This window comes from Anomaloglossus baeobatrachus, chromosome 1 (assembly GCF_048569485.1).
Source record: "Anomaloglossus baeobatrachus isolate aAnoBae1 chromosome 1, aAnoBae1.hap1, whole genome shotgun sequence".
NCBI lineage: Eukaryota > Metazoa > Chordata > Amphibia > Anura > Aromobatidae > Anomaloglossus > Anomaloglossus baeobatrachus.
Window position 1 is genome coordinate 909979146 of NC_134353.1, and position 22249 is coordinate 910001394.

Sequence of the window (22249 nt, forward strand, 5' to 3'; positions counted from 1 at the left end):
CTAATTGTGGCCAGGACTATAGGTCCTGTCCCACACAAAGTTCCGGCTGAAGACAATAGCCCAACGAGGGAGATAGAAAGCCACCGCCACGGCAGAGAGATCCGACGGGCCAGCGTCTGCGGGCAAAGGGCTCTTCCGACATCCACAAGCCGGGTGAACGGACTCCTGACATTGCAGGCGCAGGTAGTCCATCATCACAAAAAGAGGTGCAGGAGAAAGGCAGAGACCCCCAACCTTGCGGGGGACCAGACTGCAGCCTGCTGTGGGCACCGACCACCATCACCTTGGTTTACCAGAGACTTGTGTGTTTCCTAATAGTGAGTACATAAGTGCCCTCCGGCTGCCCATCTCCCTGCACTGCCGAACACTCCCAACGGGTCCCGGGGCGGGCCACCATCCCTGCCCACGGAGGGGTTAACAACTTGCTGCATAACATCTCCCCAGGGTGCCCCATAACTGCAGCGGTGGTGTCCACCTTCACCACAACCCGTGGGTGGCATCACGAACTCAAACATGGCTCTGGCCATACACCTACATCCCCAAACCACCAACTGCTTTTAGAGTGCCCGTGGACCCCCGGGTCCGGAGATCCTCGAGCCACCCACTGAAGGTCTGGACCCGAGCGGTTCGGCTGCCGCCGAGCACGGGACGGCACACTAGCATAAAGAGAACTTTAGAGTAAAGCCTGCTTTACACACTTCAATAGATTTTTCAATCCGTCGTCGGGGTCAAGTTGTAAGTGACGCACATCCGGCATCGTTCGTGACGTATTTGCGTGTGAAACCTACATGCGATCAAGATTGAACGAAAATACGGTGATCGCATACACGTCGTTTATTCCTCATACATTGGACGTTTTGTTGTACGAAACTAGTGAATTGTAACGTGTGACATCCCTCATACGATTTTGGTGTCTGATGCTATGTGCGCAGGTGTGCGCTCTGCACCGCAGCTTAAAAAAGGTCTGCTTCAGAGCGCAGCTGAAAAGCTGCGTTCTGAAGCGCCTCACAATGTCTGTCATTAACTAATCTCTGTCAGTCCGTCACTATCTCTGTCCCTCACTCTCTGTCCATGTCAGTCTATCCCCCTCTCTCATATACTCACCGATCCCCGATCCCCGGCGCTGCACGGCATTCACACTGCTCTGGCGGCTTTTACTGTTTTGAAAAAGCCGGCCGCCCATTAAACAATCTCGTATTCCCTGCTTACCCCGCCCACCGGCGCCTATGATTGGTTACAGTGAGACACGCCCCCCACGCTGAGTGACAGGTGTCACACTGCACCCAATCACAGCAGCCGGTGGGCGTGTCTATACTGTGCATTGAAATAAATAATTAAATAATTTAAAAAAACGGCGTGCGGTTCCCCCCCAATTTTAATACCAGCCAGATAAAGCCATACGGCTGAAGGCTGGTATTCTCAGGATGGGGAGCTCCACGTTATGGGGAGCCCCCCAGCCTAACAATATCAGCCAACAGCCGCCCAGAATTGCCGCATACATTATATGCGACAGATCTGGGACTGTACCCGGCTCTTCCCGATTTGCCCTGGTGCGTTGGCAAATCGAGGTAATAAGGAGTTATTGGCAGCCCATAGCTGCCAATAAGTCCTAGATTAATCATGTCAGGCGTCTATGAGACACCTTCCATGATTAATCTGTAAGTTACAGTAAATAAACACACACGCCCGAAAAATCCTTTATTAGAAATGAAAACACAAACATATACCCTGGTTATCCACTTTAATCAGCCCCAAAAAGCCCTCCTTGTCCGGCGTAATCCAGGATGATCCAGCGTCGCATCCAGCGCTGCTGCATGGAGGTGACCGGAGCTGCAGCAGACACCGCCGCTCCGGTCACCTCCACACAGCAAATGAAGACAGCCGCGCGATCAGCTGCTGTCACTGAGGTTACCCGCGGCCATCGCTGGATCCAGTGACAGCGGGTAACCTCAGTGACAGCTCAGCTGATCGCACGGCTGTCTTCATTAGCTGTGTGGAGGTGACCGGAGCGGCTGTGTCTGCTGCAGCTCCGGTCACCTCCATGCAGCTGCGGTGGAAGCGACGCTGGATCATCCTGGATTACGCCGGACAAGGAGGGCTTTTTGGGGCTGATTAAAGTGGTGAACCAGGGTATATGTGTGTGTTTTCATTTCTAATAAAGGATTTTTCGGGTGTGTGTGTTTATTTACTGTAACTTACAGATTAATCATGGAAGGTGTCTCATAGACGCCTGACATGATTAATCTAGGACTTATTGGCAGCTATGGGCTGCCAATAACTCCTTATTACCTCGATTTGCGAACGCACCAGGGCAAATCGGGAAGAGCCGGGTACAGTCCCAGATCTGTCGCATATAATGTATGCGGCAATTCTGGGCGGCTGTTGGCTGATATTGTTAGGCTGGGGGGCTCCCCATAACGTGGAGCTCCCCATCCTGAGAATACCAGCCTTCAGCCGTATGGCTTTATCTGGCTGGTATTAAAATTGGGGGGGACCGCACGCCGTTTTTTTTAATTATTTAATTATTTATTTCAATGCACAGTATAGACACGCCCACCGGCTGCTGTGATTGGGTGCAGTGTGACACCTGTCACTCAGCGTGGGGGGCGTGTCTCACTGTAACCAATCATAGGCGCCGGTGGGCGGGGTAAGCAGGGAATACGAGATTGTTTAATGGGCGGCCGGCTTTTTCAAAATAGTAAAAACCGCCGGAGCAGTGTGAATGCCGTGCAGCGCCGGGGATCGGGGATCGGTGAGTATATGAGAGAGGGCTGCTCAATTCAGTTACTCAGGAGATTAGCGGTCACCGGTGAATCCTTCACTGGTGACCGCTAATCAGGACGCGACACAGACAGAGCCGCAGCATGACAATGAAGTCGGGTGAGGTTCACCCGAGTTCATTCTGACAGTGCGGCTCTGTCTGTGTCTGCTGTCAGCGGCCATTCACCGCTGCTACATGGCTGTCTGTGTCTGCTGTTAGCGGCCATGTAGCAGAGCTGAACGGCAGATGACATAGTAAAAACGCATCCCTACACATTACACACGCTTGTCAAGTCAATAAATAAAAAAAAAAAGGTGCCCAATGCATACGTCACAGAACACATGATCTAAAGGATCGCACACAAAATTGATCAATTTAACATAGACTACTAACGCTCGTGTGACAGCAAATGAACGACCTACATGCAATCTCATTAGATCGCATATGCGACCTGGGCGTGTCACATCGCATACGAGATCGCATACCTAATTGTAAGGTGTAAAGCAGGCTTAAGTATTTCTAAAGATCCTTTATCATATGCTAAAGGGTGGTAACTCCTGAGCTCATTCTGCCCTCTTAGCATGGTAGCACACCCACAGCGGTGTACTAATATACTATTCAATACCCACTGCTAGCATCATCACCAGTGGTGACACGCGTACATGTGTACAATACTGCAGCCTCAGACACTGGGCACTGCGCATAATCAGGTCATCACACTTCTGGTCATGGACACTATGAAGCCAGGTGTATGCTTCCCGGCTTCAGAGTGGTCTAGTGCACATGATCGGAGGTGCAGTGACTTCTGATTATGCGTACTGCCAGGCATTTGAGGCTGCAGCAACGGACAGGTATGCCGGTCACTGCTGGTGATGCTGCATTGAATAGTATGTTAGTATGCCTCTGTGGGTGTGCTAACATGTTAAGAGGGTGGAATGAGCTCAGCAGCTAACGCCCTTGTGACTAGTCCCTGGCCTCATTAGCATATAAGAAACGATTTTTAGAAAAACGTTTTCTAGAGATCTCTGTATGTATGCTACTAGATACAGAGGCGGTTAGGCAGGGATTAGAAATTTTTACCCAGAACTGCTCGTGGTCTGGGGGAAATATTGCACGTGTAATCTAAGGTATCTAGGTAGAAGTCTTAATTTAAGCGGATTTCCCATCAAAGTCCCAGCATAGTTGATAAATATTTGGTCTCTGGAGGTCCGGACCCAACAATCATTAGAATGGGAGTCCTGATTTCCTTGTCCTTCCCCCCGCATTCAGATTTTATGGTGCAGCAAGAGCACTGCCTCTCTGTTTAGTGTATATGGGTCTGAGATAGAAGAGTATAACATTTATTAATCTCCATATATCCCAAATACATGAATGGAGTATCAGCTTTATTTACCCTGATGCAGTGAGGCAGAACAATATGGTTGAAACTTCTGTTCAATGGTATAGTGGGGGTCCTTAGAGTAAGGTTTCTCCCTTACCCTGGCTTAACTTTACACCATAGATCCAGTCTTAGCCTCTCATCTAGTCAAATCAGATCTCATACTTTGCACTGACGAGGGGCAATACCCAAAACACCGTATCTGCAAATTAAGATTTTTGTTTGGCTTTTATCCTAAGTTATATGAGAAGGCTCATTATGGGGTCAATATTGACTTTTAGATTTGCTACTTCCAATAGGAGACACTAGAGTTTGTCTTCTTCCTTTCTAAAAAGACAATTTGCATATTTAATTTCCCAGAGGAGCCTTGCAGACATTAAAGGCTGCTTTACACGCTGCGACATCACTAGCAATGTCACTAGCGTTCACACCCACCCCCATCATTTGTGCATCACGGGAAAATCGCTGCTCGTGGCGTACAAAATCACTAGTACCCGTCACACATACTTACCTTCCTAACAACGTCGCTGTGGCGGGCGAACAGCTTCTTTTCTAAGGGGGCGGTTCGTGCAGTGTCACAGCGACGTCACATGGCAGGCGTTCAATAGAAGCGGAGGGGCGGAGAGCAGCCGCATGAAAGTCACGCCCACCTCGTTGCCGGAGGACACAGGTACGGTGTTGTTCGTCGTTACCGGGGTGTCAAACGTAGCGATGTGTGCTGCCTCAGGAACGACGAACAACCTGCGTCCTGCACCAGCAACGATTTTTTGAAAATGAACGATGTGTCAACGATCAACGATTAGGTGAGTAATTTTGATCGTTAACACTCGCTCATAGGTGTCACACGCAACGACGTCGCTAACGAGGCCGGATGTGCGTCACAAATTCCGTGACCCCGACGACATATTGTTAGCGATATCGTTGAGTGTAAAAACCCTTAGTCTCCTCATACTGGCATGTCACTCTCCACATGGAGAAACCTTACCTCTTATATCCCAGTCTTAGCCTCTCATCTAGCCAAGTCAGATCTCAAGCTCTGCACTGTAGACGGGCGATACACCAAAACACCATGTCTGCAAATTGAGATTCTCATTTGGCTATTCATCCTTAGTCATATGACAAGACTTTTTAAAGGTTGTTATTGTCTTTCAGGATTGCTACTTTCAATAGGTGGCACTAGAGATCAAGTCTACTTCCACACTGAAGAGACATGTTCCATATTGGGCGTCTTCAGCCATTTAACATTTATCTTGTATCTTTCATGGGAAAAAAATGGACATGGATGAGAAGGGTAAAAGGACAACCCATTTTCAAATGTCTCGTTATTGCATTTGTACAACATACTGTTAGGGAATCCTCAACTTTTATCCTCCACTAATCTATAAGAGAGACTTTACTAAACCAACTCTCACATTTACTTTATTGAGCGACCCCATTTATTTAAATGGGTGCCATAAAATACGAAATATCCACCATCGATATAGGTTAATTTAGTGACTACATGTACCTTTTCCCCATGGTATAAACTAATCATTACTGCAACTTTATTGTGGAGGAACTACTTATTTTCTTTAAAGAGACCAGCTGAGGTTTGAAAATTATATCCGGTCATGTTCAAGATTCAGACATTGACTTGTAAAGTAACTACCTCTCCAAGGTGGTACTTGAGAAAGTCTGTGGGCTCCTTCCTTTTGTGCTCTTGTGTGGCTATCCTCTCCCATTCTAGGTCTCTGCCGACTAATGGATCGGGAACCTCTTAACTGGCGGCATCGAGTACCCACCTGGATTTGCTCTCTCAGCTTGGGCCTTCAGCCATCCACCAGCCCGGTACTAGGTAAGTGAAGGGTGTATGCACCGCTTTGGACCTTGTTGTTCTGCTGCTCTGCCTCCATGAGAGGGAGCTCTCAGAGGGAGCTGCAAAAGTGTGCGTCCATTCTCTCTGGTCTCTGGAGTTGTTCTGAAGTAAAGTGAAACTAAACTTTCTGTTCATGCCCCCACCTGAGGAATATTCCAGCCCACTATTTATTGTCACCAGAAATTCCCTTTGTCTCTGTGTGAGGCACCTGCTGTGTGTGTTTGCAAGGCTGTGTGATGCAAAACCAAACTTTCCAGACTCTAACCTCTTCCTGCCTAGGATGGAAGGACACTATAAAATATATAAAATATATAAAATACATAAAATACAATTCCTTGTACCGACCAGTCACAGGTGCGCTACATTCTCCCAGAGTGAAACACAGCACTCCTGGGGTGCAAGAGAAAATTACACCGCAATTTTTTTTATAATTTAGTAATTTAACACGTTTCTTTAACTGGGACCAAATAAAGGAAAGGAAGGAGCAGGATGGAAAAGATGAAGAAGGAAAAGAAAAGAAAGGAAAAGGAAACATTGGCATAAATCAAGAAACAAGTTATTAAACATTGTGGAACAGGCCTCCTTGCAACGCTTCAGGGCCCTCCAGGTGTCAAGGTTCGGGGAACTATTACAGCAGTCCGATCCTTGTGCGGGCTGTGGTGCCAGGCTTACCCACTTTCAACCACTCACCAGGGCTCGCACCTGGTCAGTACATGTCACCTCCCCATCTTCTCCTTGTTCTGGGGAGGAAGAGTCTCTGGCTCCTAGTGTGAATGTCCAACAAAGGGGTGGGCACTCTTTTTTCGCACCCCGCTACAATCCCACCCATGAAGGGCGGGCAAGTCCAGTCTCTGTTGGTCAGCACGGCGCTCATCCCATTCTCAACGGACACCATTTTAGTCCCAGTCCAGTAGTCATGGTGCCCACAACTGTGGGCACAAAATAAACATACGACACAGTCCAGTAAAGGCACGCAGTACCCATTTGATTGGGCACGCAATCCTGCTGACTACACCAGTTGACACCCCACGGAGCTCAAGATAAGTACTTGAGAGATGGTTTCTTTCCCTTCATAGATACAATAACACAATAGTCACACTACTCCAATGGGAAAATTAAAGTGTAACACCCCACGGAGATCAAGATAGGAGCTTCGGTCCATACCTTGTATACCCGTCGCCGGGCCAGTGGTTTGCAGAAGTCGTGGCCTGACCCTGTTCCATGGCCCTGTGGAGCACAGTAAAAGGGAGTTAGCAAGGATTGTTCCTGGAGAAGCTGTCACCGGTTACGGTGGTGACTGGGGTCCCGGCCTCCTCCGCTGCGGACCCTTCCTCCGACCTTTCCTCCTCTAGGAGTGGAATGGATAATGTCGATTATGCCACCTGTGGTGTGCGGCCAGGAATAAGTCCGCCGCTGCAGGGTACCTCGCCGGGGAAGATGTTGTGGTGCAGCCGGGATGATATCGCTCCCCACAGGCGGAGAGGCCCCCGGGAGGGAGAACAGGAGGACTGGGAATCGCTGGAGCGCAAAGCAATGACAAGCAGAGTCAGAGTCACTGGGTTGCAGGTTTCAGATCTTTTACTCACAGTTCTTACGTGTCGCACCCGGGATGTGGTTCTTTACTGCAATGACTCCGGTCGATCCCAGGCAGGGCAGAGGTCGAGGTCTGGTCTCTAGAGCCGTTCTGAAGTAAAAAGAAACTAAACTCTCTGTTTATGCCCCCACCTGAGGAATGTTCCAGCCCACTGTTTATGGTCACTGGAAATTCCCTTTGTCTCTGTGTGAGGCACCTGCTGTCTGTGTTTGCAAGGCTGTGTGAGGCAAATCAAAACTTACCAGACTCTAACCTCTTCCTGCCTAGGATGGAAGGACACTATGAAATACATAAAATACAATACCCTGTAGTGACCAGTCTCAGGGGCGCTACCAAAGCACCACTCCAATGGGGGATGGTTTCAGTGCTGGAGTGGTGCATTCAATCTAAGCTTCCTGTCCTATGTCATATACTCACTTTCTAGTGTGGCACCCTGGACTAGCCAGGTCGTCACAGATAACACACAAACACCCCCACCCCATTAGACAGTGACACCAGCCAAACCAAAAACCCTTGTTGCCTCCCTCCAGTGTCTGATGTCCACACTAGGTGGGGAGGAGCCAAGCGGTTGGCCCCACCCACCGAGGAGTTCACAGCCCTGGAGGCGGGAAAAGTGTCGGAGTAGTGTCTGAGTTCGAAGTGAGAGGAGCAAGCACTTGGGTGTCTGGGTTTGTGGCCCAGGCACTGACAGCAAGGTTGGCAGACGGTGGTGACCATCTGCAGGAGTGGTGAAGCAACGCGGAACCGTAGGACCGGGGTCGGGCGTTAGCCCGCCGGTACCGACCGGGGAGCGAAGTGAAGCCAGCACACACAGGCAGGGCCATTGGACCCCGACCAGGTTTGGAGCCGCCGACAATAGTCAAATCCGAGTGTGACCGGAACCCCAGGGGTTTCCTAACAGCCAAAGACCCGATAGAAGGCAACCGCCCACACCGTGAGGGAATATAGCTACTGCCTAAGGCTAGAGACCCAAGGGCCAGCGCCTGCGAGCAAACGGGCTCCTCCGGCATCCATCCACCGGGGAGCGGACTACCATTGGGGATCCATAGTAATCAACTAAGTACATCAAGGTGCAGGGAAAGACTGCCGCCATCACCTGTCTGGGGAGAGACACTGCAGTCGGCTGCGGGACCCGTCCATCCAGCCGTTTGGTTTACCGAGGACTTTGTGCATCTCTTACTGAGTGAGTACACCCGTGCCATCCGGCACCGCGCCGCGCTGTCCCTGCAACCCTGCACCTCACCAACTCTGCCTCCCCGTCACATCACCGAGCCCCGGGACCACTGACCCCTACCCACGGAGGGGTAAAACAACATCCCAGCTGCTCCCTACCATCGCTCCCGGGATCCCCGTCACTAGCAGCGGTGGTGCCCATCTTCACCACGACCCGTGGGTGGCGTCACGGACTAAATCCCCCAAACCAACCACCCCTTTCACTCACGGGCGAGGGGTGCCGCTCGAGTCCCCGGATCCGGCCCACGGCTCGAGCCACCAAGCAGCACTAGCAGCGGCGGCGTCCTCCCCGCCCGCGACACTAGCAGTTTCACCTTTTGCCAACACCGTTATGGTCCCAAGGTGCCATCTTGTGACTGTATCTTCTGGCTGGTCCTAAGTCAGAAGATACGTCACATGCTCCAAATGTAAGTCTATGAGAGCCAGAATGAAGCCAGAATGAGGCTCTCATAGACATGTATTGAGTTGTGAGCTCCGGCATGCTCCAGCAAACACTGGAGCTGCCGGCAAGTAACAAAATACAAGAAACCGACCGGAGCAGCAGCTATAGAAGATGAAGATGGCACAAGTTGAGCATAAGACAGGTTAGATATGTAGGACCACTCCAGCGGTGCAATGGAAAAAAAAACCCACTGGAGTGGTCCTTTAAGTTACAGTGAATATTCAAAGCCTCAACATATTTATATACTTTTAATATAGGAGAAACTGAAGTATAAGCACCAAAAAACATTATATAGAGAAATTATTTTTTTTAAAGATTCCAAAAATAACAAAAATGCAAAACACACAAAAAAAATCTATAAAGCACAGAGAGGCAGAGAGAAAAAGAGGAGAGGGGGAGGACAGGAGAAATAGTAAATTGTCATATGTAAAAAACACACCCACAGAAATCCATGATTGCAGAAGTGGGTGGCTGTGGGTGTGTTTTTTACTCATGACAATTCATGACATGACAATTCATTAATTCTCCTGTCCCCCCCATTTTTCTCTCTGCCTCTCTGTGTTTTATAGATTTTTTTTTTGTGTGTTTTGTATTTTTGGTATTTTTTTGTATCTTTAAGCCCTTCGGGCGACTTTCCGTTTATCTAGGGGTTTTTTTTGCTCCCCTTCTTCTGAGATCTGTAACTTTTTCCATCAATTTCCATTTATTTTTCCATCAATCATGCCATCTGAGGGGCTTGTTTTTTGCAGGAAGTGTGGTACTTTTAAATGAAACCATAAGTTTTACCATATAGTGTACTGGAAAACAGTGTGGAAAAACTGCAAAAAAAGTGTGATCGTGTGGCGCCCTTGACCTGGTCAGGCACCACTGAGTACTGCTCCGACGCTGGGACAGTGCTTCCAGGTAATTCCAAAGGCCAGAATGAGGTGTGTACGCACAGACACATAGCAACCAGGTCTCGCACACCATTAGATGGGACAGTAGGGCAGTCCCTGGAGGGGTCTGGCCTTCAGTTCTTGTCAAGGGGTGTAGTGGAGAGGCTGTCAGGAAAGAAGTGGAGTGAGCCAGTCCGGTAGCAGTGAGTGGCAGTTGCTAGGAAACACAGGCACACACACACGCTAGTCAGACCCTGCACGTGAAGTAGCCGTTAGCAGGGGAGAGCGGTTACCAGTGAGTCAGTCAGAAAGACACCTAGAGAGAGGCAGTCGAGTATGAGGACTGCTGGTGACTAGGCACGCACAGGGAACAGGTCCCTAGAGTAGACGTCCATTTATTGATCTGCTAAACCTGCTGGTGAGGGGACTAGTGGTAGAGCTCGAGCCTCAGCAGCAACGCAGGGACCCATAAGGAGATAGAGCTTGAAGCCATCTCACCTGGTCCACGCTGCCGGCAAACGGGCCAAAAAGGGAGAAAAGGCAGTAGCGACTCCCTGAATAGACCCCACGGTACTTCAAGTCAGGGGTTATCCGAACAAAGAAGTGCTAGGAAAGCGAGTTAATGGTTACCCTCAGGTCGGCCCGAAGGAGTTCCTGGTTCCACCTGGTTTGTCTCAGCATCACCCGGGTTACCTCACGATAACAGCAAAAGTGAGTAAAAACAAGTTGAAAGACTTTATGGACTGAGCCTGAGTTATTCTGGGACCTGTTGTTCTACATACCCAAGCCCCTGGGGCCTGCCTCACTCACGGAAGGCTAAATCATCTGACTGCAGACTCCATCAGCCCCAGACGCTCGTTAAATCTGCAGTGGTGGTAACCCATATCCCTGACCGCAAACCGTGAGTGGCGTTATGAGTAATAAACAAAAACCTACATACCTGTTGCCAGAAATACCAAAAGAAGACTCTGTGGCATCCCTGAAGGTGGAGTGATGTCCCTGGGACGATTACTACAGGTGGGCTTCACATTCGCACAATAGTTTTTGGGATATTTTATTCACCATATTCACTAAATGCTAAAACTGATGTGTCTGTGTGATGCCTCAGTTCTGTATGAGTTCGTAAAACAAGAATGCTGCGAAGACACCGTCACATGTTTCTCAACGCTGGCAGGAAACTAACCAGGTATTTCACCGGGAAGGATCAACCACGGGAAGGGCAGTCTCCAGTCAAGGAGACCACCTATGCCAAACATGGTATCCATCCACAGACAGCTGTTTCGGGGTATTTGCCCCTCATCAGTGTGGAGTAGGAAACTGGCTAGTGGAAGCAATGCCTTACCTATGTAGTCTTCTACTAGGCATTGCTCCCACTAGCCAGTTTCCTGCTCCACACTGATGAGGGACCAATACCCCAAAACAGCTGTCTGTGGATGGATGCCATGTTTGACATAGGTGGTCTCGTTGACTGGAGACTGCCCTTACCCTGGTTGTTCCTTCCCGGTGAAAGACCTGGCTAGTTTCTTGCCAGCGTTGAGAAACATGTGATAGTGTCTCCGCGGCATTCTTGTTTTACATATTTTCCCAGGGGGACTTGTTCTAGTGTCACTGTGTTGAGAAACACGTGATGGTGTCTCCACGGTGTTGGATTTTGATCTCCCCAAGGTCAACCATACTTACCTATGTAGACTTCTACTAGGCATTGCTCCCACTAGCCAGATTCCTACTCCACACTGATGAGGGGCAAATACTCCGAAACAGCTGTCTGTGGATGGATACCCTGTTTCTCATAGGTGGTCTCCTTGACTGGAGACTGCCCTTCCCGTGGTTGTTCCTTCCCGGTAAAAGACCTGGCTAGTTTCCTGCCAGCATTGAGAAACATGTGATGGTGTCTCCACGGCATTGTTGTTTTGCATATTTTCCCAGGGGGCCTTGTTTTAGTGTCACTGTGTTGAGAAACACGTGATAGTGTCTCCGCGGTGTTGGATGTTGATCTCCCTGAGGTCAACCATCCTTACCTATGTATGAGTTTGTAGACACCAAACATGTATAGCTTTACTTTTATCTAAGAGGTTAAAATAAATTGACAAGTATGTCCAAAAAATGTGGCTCACTTTTTGCGAATTTTTCTGAAACCTGTAGTGTTTTCATTTTTTGGGATCTATGACACAGTGATGGCTTATTTTTTGCATCCCGAACTGACGTTTTAATGGTACCATTATTGCGCAGACGCTACCTTTTGATCTCCTGTTATTGCATTCTGCGCAAAATTTGTGAAGACCAAAAAACATAATTTTGGTGTTTGGATTTTTTTTGCCAGTATGCCGTTTACCGATCAACTTAATTGATTTTATATTTTGATTTATCTGGCATTTTGGAACGCAGCAATACCAAATAGTGTATATTTTTTTATTTTTTAACCCTTTCATTTTCAATGGGGAAAGTGGGGGGTGAACTTTTAGGGTTTTTTAATTTTTTTAAATTTTTTAAAACTTTTTTTTTTTAATTTTACTACGTCCCCTAGGGGACTATAAGGATCAGCAGTCTGATTGCTTGTTCCTTTCTGTAGATTAGAGCAGCATTGCTTTGATCTGCACAAAAGCAGCTCTCCTCTCACACACGTCAGCCTGCTGGCAGTGGGAGAAAGTGACTCATGATAGCTACAGGAGTCATCACATGATCCTGTGCCACTAAAAGCCATTGAAAGTCACGTGATCAATGTCATGTGACTTCCGATGGTCCTGGATAAGTGAATGCTTACCACGGCGCGCTGTTACATCTCGCTGTTAGATGTTGACAGCGAGACGTAAGGTGTTAATAGTCGTGGATGGAGAGCGGATACACTCGTGCCTGGTAGGCACACATGTCAGCTGTTCAAATCAGGAGGCCTGGAGGCCATGAAGGCCTGAGCCTCAGGTATTTACATACAGTGGCATGCAAATGTTTGAGCACCCCATGTCAAGTTTACTGATATTCTGAACAATTAAGCAAGTTGAAGATGAAATTATCTGTAAAAGCCATAAAGTTAAGGATAACACATATTGTTACAAACCGGCGTCGCCATAGCCGCAAGCAGCCTGCTGCGGTGGTTCCTGTTGCGCCCAGGCGCCGGCTGCCGTTCTTGGCCGTGCCTTGGGTCGTCCAGTTGGCTGCTCCTTCCACCACGTCTAAGTGTGGAGAGGCGGCTAGTGCGCATGCGTGCGCCGATTTACCCCAGCCAGAGTCTAAGCCCGGTGTCTTGTCTAGTGAGCATGCTCAGCCTGATTGTGTCATTTCTGAGACCAAGTCCTCAGTTCTGGCTACTGAGCATGCTCCCACAATTAATCATAACAGCCTCTTTGCACAGGTACTTGGACTTCGTGCTGAGTCTAAGTTCTGGAATGTTCCTACTCAGCATGCTAAGGCAGATAGTCTGATTTCTGAGTCTGCTGTTCAGGCTACTGAGCATGCTCAGGCACTTAGTGCATCAAAGGCTAGGTCCGGTAAGGACCTCACTGAGCATGTCCGTGAGGTGGCAGGCCCTGATGGGGCAGAGGGTGTCAGGTGTCCTGATGACGTGGCCACTCCGGATTGGCTCGCAGAGGCCCACCCCTATGATCTGGCACCTCACCATTGGTCGTCAGATGATGACTGGTGAAGTGTTTGGGGTGTGGCTGCCATGAGGTCATCAATGACGTGGCGGTTCCGGATAGGCCGCTGGTGACGTTGCTGCTGACATGGCACTCTGCGATTGGACCTTGGTAGTTCCACCCTAGGTTTGGGGTGGACCCAGGTTATAAAAGGGGCTGGAGACAACATGGAGGTGCACAGTCTTCATTTAGAGTTCATGGTGGCATAAGCTTTGTTGGAAGCGGTGGGTAGGGCTAGGCGAATGGTGCCTGTCACGCCAAGACTCGTGGCTCGGCACATCAGGGTCAGGCGCTGTGCTTCCTTGCTGCCGTTCCAGTTGTGCTATAGCAGTCCAGTGGCATTAACTGGACTGCGGCTGCTGCGTCACCTGTCTGTTTGTACCTCCTACGCACATGGACAGCGTATTCCAGAACCCCTGTGGAGTTAACAGGGTGTTCCTGGATTGGGTGTGGGAACTCCATTTCTCTCCTCGGCTTCCCAGTCAAATGCTACTGGTGTGACTACGTGGTCTGACGTGTCCTTCACACACGTGGCCAGTCGAGTGGTGACCAGAAACGCTAATCGAAGGACCGCTCAGCCTGACGTGTCTTACACACGTGGCCAACAGGGCGCTGTCGTAGTGGTCTTCTCGGTCAACGCTAACTGGTTACCATCCGGCCTGACGTGTTCCCTACACACATGGTCGGAGTAGCGCCCGCTCCACCGAAACGCTAACTGGGTTGACATCCGGTTTGACGTGTCCCTACACACGTGACCGGTTCCCAGGTCTCCTGGGTTATCTCTGAGTCATCAGTAGAGATGAGCGAACCGGTCCCGGTTCGGCTCGAGTTCGGTTTGACGAACGGAGGTCTCATTCGAGTTCGGTTCGTCGAACGTTCGACGAACCAAACTCGAACCGCATAGGAAACAATGGCAGGCAATCACAAACACATAAGAACACCTAGAAAACACCCTCAAAGGTGTCCAAAAGGTCACAAACAACTCACAACACAACACAAACACATGGCAAAGTGATAAGCACATATACTCATTCGAAAACAAAAGAGCTGGACAAGGAAAAAGAGGAGGAGACACAGATATAGGCATGGCACGCCCTTCTAAAATCATGTAAAACACCACAAGGTGACTCCAAGCGGAGTTCTCCCTTTTTTCCAAAAATTGGGCCACACACACACACACCCACCCCTTCAGTGGCAGCACTTGTGCCCCAGTTGTACACTTCACAGCTAGATTTGCATCAAGCACATTCAAAAATACGCCATCCTTTTCCGTCCTCAGGATTGCACCGGGGTAGGTATCAAAAGCTTTCCTGATCCCAGCTCTGTTCATCTTGGATAATTTTTAAAAAACACAGCAAGCAAGAGTTACTCCAAGAGGAGTCTCCCTTTTTTTCCAAAAATTGTGCCCCACACACACCCACCCATTCAGTGGCAGCACTTGTGCCCTAGTTGTACACTTCACAGCTAGATTTGCATCAAGCACATTCAAAAATACGCCATACTTAACCGTCCCCAGGATGACACCGGGGTAGGTAGCAAAGTCTTTCCTGATCCTAGCTCTGTTCATCTTGGATCATTTTTAAAAAACACAGCAAGCAAGGGTTACTCCAAGCGGAGTCTCCCTTTTTTTCCAAAAATTGTGCCCCACACACACCCACCCATTCAGTGGCAGCACTTGTGCCCTAGTTGCAAACAGGATGTTTTGATTTGCATCAAGCACTTTCCAAATCCACAAGCATTTACTCTCCCCAGGATGACACAGGGGTAGTAAATTCCTTGTGGATCCATGACTTGTTTATTTTGATCAACGTTAGTCTGTCCACATTGTCACTGGACAGACGTGTGCGCTTATCTGTCAGCACACACCCAGCAGCACTGAAGACACGTTCAGAGACAACAGCAGCTGGACACGACAAAATCTCCAAGGCGTAACTGGAGAGCTCTGGCCATTTTTCAAGATTTGAAGCCCAAAATGAGCAAGGCTCCATTTGCAAAGTCATGGCATCGATGATCATTTGGAGATACTCCTGTATCATCCTCTCCATCCGTTGACTATGTGTCAGACTTGTTGTCTCTGGTAGCCTTGCAAAGGACGGTCTAAAAAAATTATGAAAAGATTCCATAAAATTGCTGTTACCAGCACCAGATACGGTGCTACTGGTACGGGTAGACTGTTGAAGATGACGAGACTGTCCCATGTTTGTCAAGTTACAACTGGGAGATTCACTGCCTGCACCTGCATGGTTGTTTGGTGGAAAAGCCGAGCTAAGATCGAGTAACAGCTTCTGCTGATACTCCTGCATACGTGCGTCCCTTTTTATGGCTGGAATTATGTCACAAAATTTGGACTTGTACCGGGGATCTAATAGTGTGGCAAGCCAGTAGTCATCATCACTTCTAATTTTGACAATACGAGGGTCATGTTGGAGGTAGTGCAGCAAGAAGGCGCTCATATGTCTTGCGCAGCCATGCGGACCAAGTCCACGCTGTGTTTGTGGCATAGAGGTGCTAACCGTTCTTTCCTCCTCTGACATCTCCCCCCAACCTCTTTCAACTGAAATTTGACCAAGGTCTCCCTCATCCGCTGAGTCTTCCATGTCCATGGACAGTTCGTCCTCCATTTCTTCATGTTCTCCTGCACCTTCCTCAACATTTCGCCTGCTACCATGCGCCCATGTTGATCCCTGTCCCCCATGGTCCCATGCCTGCCTCGTTGGTGATGATGAACGTCTGGACCTTGGTGATGTTGTTGTGTCTTGCACATATGAATCCTCCTGTAGTTCCTCCCCTTCCTGTTGTCCCACCCCCTGACTCCGAATAGTGTTTAGCGTGTGCTCCAGCATGTAAATGACTGGAATTGTCATGCTGATAATGGCATTGTCAGCGCTAAACATATTCGTCGCCATGTCGAAACTGTGCAGAAGGGTGCATAGGTCCTTGATCTGAGACCACTCCATCAGGGTGATTTGCCCCACCTCTGCATCTCGTTGGCCCAGGCTATACGTCATGACGTATTGCACCAGGGCTCGGCGGTGCTGCCACAGTCGCTGTAACATGTGGAGAGTCGAATTCCAGCGTGTCGCCACATCACATTTCAGGCGATGAACCGGCAGGCCGAAAGACTTCTGGAGCGATGCAAGTCGCTCAGCTGCGGCGGTTGAACGGCGGAAGTGAGCAGACAGTTTTCGTGCCCTGGTCAGAAGGCCATCTAGGCCGGGATAGTGTGTTAAGAATTGCTGGACAACAAGGTTCAACACGTGAGCCATACAAGGCACGTGTGTCACCTTACCCAGGCGAAGGGCTGCACCCAGGTTTGCAGCATTGTCGCACACGGCCTTACCAGGCTGCAGGTTGAGTGGAGACAACCATTTATTAAACTCGGACCGCAGAGCTGACCACAACTCCTCACCTGTGTGACTCCTATTCCCAAGACGTCAAGCTAAAGACCGCCTGATGCCGTTGCACTCTGCTGCCAGCATAGTAATGAGGGGTGCGTGCTTCCTTCTGCGCAGTGAGAACGCTGGTGGCCTGACCAGGCAGGCTTGGGGCGGAGGTGGAGGACACAGATGAGGTGGAGGAGGCAGAAGCAGTGGCGGAACTTGGACAGACAGAGGATTAACACACAAGTAGTGGGGAAGGCAAGACTTGTGCAGCAGACCCTTCACCATCTATCACCATAGTTACCCAGTGCCCAGTCAGCGACATGTAACGTCCCTGTCCATGCTTACTGGTCCAAGTATTGGTGGTGAAATGCACCCGTTCACACACAGAGTTTCTCAAGGAAGCGTTGATGTTGTGTGCGACATGCTGGTGTAGCGCGGGCACACCTTTCTTATAGAAGTAGTGGCGACTGGGCATCTGGTACTGGAGCACAGCGACAGACATAAGGTCTCTAAAATCCTGTGTGTCCACCAGGCGGAAAGGCAGCATTTCGGTAGCCAAGAGCTTAGAGAGGGATAAAGTCAACCTCTTAGCTTTGTCATGGGTCGCAGGAAATGGCCTTTTATTTGTCCACATCTGAGGGACAGAGATCTGGCTGCTGTGTGTAGACGGTGTTGAGTAGGGTGTCCCTGGAAAAATGCAGGTTTGTGAGGAAAGTGCAGGCGGAGACATGATGTTGCCTTCATCCAGCGTTGGTGCTATCGATGTCTGAGAGAACTGTACACATGCACTTGTTTCCCCTTCCAAACCAACTGACGACCTACCAAGCAAACTGACTGTTGCGGTTACAGTAGTGGAAAACCAGGTGTGACAGCTGTCCCCACAGTCCTAGAAGATGAAGAGCGCGCGGATGCACTGGAAGGGGCAGGCGGTGGATGGTTCGCTCCGCTAGGCCGCATTGCAGCACGGTGAGCTTCCCACTGGTACATATAATATTTATTCATGTGACGATTCATGGAAGAAGTTGTCAAACTGCTGAGGTTTTGCCCTCTACTAACAGAATCACGAAAAATTTTACAGATCACATAATTTGGGCGATCTTTTGCTATGCCAAAAAAGGACCAGGCTAGGCAAGGCTTAGAGGGCATGCGACCTGCTGAGCCCCCCCGACTAGTGCTCAGAGGCAGAGTGGTGGCTGAGGATGCAGTTGTAGACGTGCTACCAGTGCTCCGACTCTGTCCAGGAAGGCACAAGGTAACTTCGTCGTCGGTTGCATCCTCCTCCACCGCCTCTCTTGACCTCCTCGAGTGCCTGACTGTGGGTTGACAGTAGGTGGGATCTAGAACTTCCTCATCAATTGTTGTGTTTGCACTCCCCTCACCCTCAGACCGAGCCTCTTCTTGCCCTGACCGAATATTTAAGTTGTCATCCCAATCTGGTATCTGCGTCTCATCGTCATCAGTATGTTCCTCATTGTCTATAACAACAGGTGTTACAGTTTGTGAAAAAGGGTCAACATTATGCTCAGAAACTTGGTTCTCACGGCCTGAATCAGAGTCACAAAGGTTCTGGGCATCACTGCAGACCGTTTCCTGGTCTGTACTCACTGTAGCTTGGGAGCAGACCTCTGATTCCCAGGCTATAGTGTGACTGAACAGCTCTGCAGACTCACCCATCTCAGTTCCACCATACTGTGCAGGGCGGATGGAGACTTTAGAGCTGGGAGAAAGCAAGTTTGATTGGGATGACAACTCAGAGGACTGGTGTTTTTTGGATGCGGTAGTTGAGGTGGCGGAGAGGGCACTTGTTGGACCACTTGAGATCCATTCAAGCATTTTCCTTTTTTGGCCATCATCTACCCTTGTTCCAGTTGTTCGTGTCCGTAAAAAAGGGAGCACATCGGATTGTCCACGGTAAGTAGTAGACATCTTACTTTTGCTGGAAGATGGTCTATCTTCAGCAGATGTTAATGGAGCTTTGTCACCTTCACCACGGACAAAACCTTTTTTTCCTTTTCCAACACGCCTCTTCCCCTTTCCACCAGCATCTGTCATTTTGCCACTCATTTTGATTGCGACAATATTGTGCACTTAAAATGTGATAGTAAAAATTGAGAGGTGGTGTAGATTGCAGCGGTGGTCTAGCTTTATTAACAGCAGAATAAACAACAATAATTATCCCTGACAATGCAACTACGGCCCTTAAACTGACAGCATAGTTTGCTAGTATAATGGCTTAGTAACAATGAGCTTGAGTGTGCAATGCAGGCAGACATGCTGCAAATATCTTTGCACTAGTGGGACAATACAGAAGTCCAACAGCCACGTTTAGGATGCCACTAAGTTCACTCAGTGTTTGCTAGTATAATGGCTTAGTAACAATGAGTTTGAGTGTGCAATGCAGGCAGAGGTGCTACAAATATCTTTGCACTAGTGGGACAATACAGAAGTCCAACAGCTACGTTTAGGATGCCACTAAGTTCACTCAGTGTTTGCTAGTATAATGGCTTAGTTATAATGAGTTTGAGTGTGCAATGCAGCCAGACGTGCTGCAAATATCTGTGCACTACTGGGACTATACAGAAGTCCAATAGCCACGTTTAGGATGCCACTAAGTTTCCTCAGTGTTTGCTAGTATAATGGCTTAGTAACAATGAGTTGGAGTGTGCAATGCAGGCAGACGTGCTGCAAATATCTTTGCACTAGTGGGACAATACAGAAGTCCAACAGCCACGTTTAGGATGCCACTAAGTTCACTCAGTGTTTTCTAGTATAATGGCTTAGTAACAATGAGTTTGAGTGTGCAATGCAGGCAGACGTGCTGCAAATATCTTTGCACTAGTGGGACTATACAGAAGTCCAACAGCCACATTTAGGATGCCACTAAGTTCACTCAGTGTTTTCTAGTATAATGGCTTAGTAACAATGAGTTTGAGTGTGCAATGCAGGCAGACGTGCTGCAAATATCTTTGCACTAGTGGAACAATACAGAAGTCCAACAGCCACATTTAGGATGCCACTAAGTTCACTCAGTGTTTGCTAGTATAATGCCTTAGTAACAATGAGTTTGAGTGTGCAAAGTGTTACATCTCGTGGCTCTCCTCTTGCAAGGAATGAGGTGGTCCCCCATTCCTTGTCTGCCGCGAGTCCTCCTACTCAGCAGCGCCAAAGGCCTGGGAGACTGCAGGAGTTTCCTCCTCCTAGATGCAGCAGAAGGGTGACACCTAGTGGTTTATTCCTTGTAAGGAATGGAGTGGTCTCCCATCCCTTGCCTGCCACGTGTCCTCCTGCTCAGCATCGCAGAGGGTCGGAGTGGTTGCACAGTGTGCAAAGGATAGATGCTCAGGGAAGCAGCAAGACTTCCCTTAGCTCTGCACATTGTGAAACCGAAGATCCCGCCTTTATGACCCAGAGGCAGGAGGTTGAGCATGTGCCCCACGTGACGTCTTCTGATTCGCTCACTGGTATCACACGGCCAGATAACGAGGCTGGTGATGTGCTGAATCCTGACTGGCCGGGCCAGGACGTCACAGATCATGATTGGGTCACATCCGTCTCGCGCCCGCCCTTGGCTGGAGCTACATCTCCTTAAAAACCCCTCCTGCCATCATGGCGGCGCGCGACCGTCCTTCTATGTTTGGATGTCTGGCAGCGTGCTGCCACGCCACTGTACAGACATTGTATTTTGCAGGTCTTGCCCCTGCCTTGCTACTCTGGCAGTATTCCGTTTAACAGGCTGTGTTCCTGTCCCAGGTGAGCTCCTTGAATCTCTGTCGGACTCACCTGGTTTCTGAAGCACACGTGCGTGGGCACCTCTGTGCTACCCTCGTGCCATATTCCTGTGACTCCCGCTGGCACACGTGCGTAGGCACCTCTGTGCGTCCCCGTGCAACAGGTACACCGAGTTGTGAGCCCCGTGCCATACAACCCTCACGGGTTAGGGCGGACAGGTGTACGCAGATCGTCTGTGACATTCCAGACGATCGCTAGCAGCAACCCGCTCACTCTTCTCCCACCATAGCAGCGGTCCCTTACACCGCACAGTGGACCTTGACCGGCGGAAGCTGTCCATATACCATCTTGGCACGCTTCCCGGGGTCCCCCTCGTAACATTACGGTCGCGCCAAAGGTCTGGCTATGGCAGAAGAGCAGCAGCAGTTGCTGCGTTATGTGCAGCAGTTGGAGTCACGATTGGCAGCTGTGGAGTGGTCTTCCCCCGATAAGGCTGCTCTAGCGACAATTGCCACCCAAGCGGCTACTCAGGCTGTGGAATTGAGCGGAAAGTCGCCTCGCCTTGCGCTCCCAGAGCGCTTCAACGGGGACAGCTCCGAGTGCCGTGGTTTCATAAACCAGGTTACCACCTACTTGGAGATGTCCGCCACTCTTTATGCTACTGAGAAGGCGAAAGTAGCATTCGTCCAGTCCCTGCTCACAGGGAGAGCGCTAAAATGGTCCACGCCGTTGTGGGAGCGCGGAGATCGGGTGGTGAATCACCTTCCAGTTTATCTTGAGGCCATGAGAAAGGTGTTCCTCGGGCCTCAAGTCACCCACGACTCCGCGCTTCGACTCCTACGCCTTCGGCAAAAGTCCACTTCAGTCGGGGACTTTGCGGTGCAGTTCAGGACACTCGCCGCAGAGCTGGACTGGCCAGATAAAGTCCTTGTCCCTGTGTTCTGGGAGGGTCTGGCAGGGTTCGTCAAAGACGCGCTGGCCACGCGTGATGTGCCGACCACCTTAGAGGCCTTGATACGGCTTGCTTCTCGCATAGACATCCGCCACGCGGAGCGCAGGCTCGAGGTCTCTTCGGCACCCACGTCTACCTGGCCTACAGAGCCTCTGACTCTCCTTCCCCACCAGACCAGTCTCCCAGCCAGTTCTGTTGATGACTCTGTGGGGCCCATGGAAGTCTCCAAGGTGGTCTCCTCTACCACAGGCTCTCGGCCGCCGGTCGTTTGCTTTGCCTGTGGGCAGAGGGGACATGTAGCTACCCGATGTTCAAACCCATCGGAAAAGAGACAAAGTCTGGTTTCCATCAGAGGAGGAACCCTAGACGCTGCCTCTCCTTCTAAATTAACCCTCAGCGCCCAGTTGCAGTTCGGCAC

General features: G+C 49.7%; 1 long non-coding RNA gene across 1 annotated transcript in view; it reads right to left on the reverse strand.

Moving 5' to 3' along the window:
* Positions 1 to 7668, reverse strand: part of LOC142302054 (uncharacterized) — a 36898-nt gene extending 29230 nt beyond the window's left edge. The window contains exons 1-2 of the long non-coding RNA XR_012752923.1: positions 7581 to 7668; positions 7159 to 7221 (exon numbers count right to left, since the gene is read on the reverse strand). This is a non-coding gene — a long non-coding RNA (uncharacterized LOC142302054). The remainder of the gene's footprint in view (positions 1 to 7158; positions 7222 to 7580) is intronic.
* Between the last annotated feature and the right edge of the window lie 14581 nt (positions 7669 to 22249).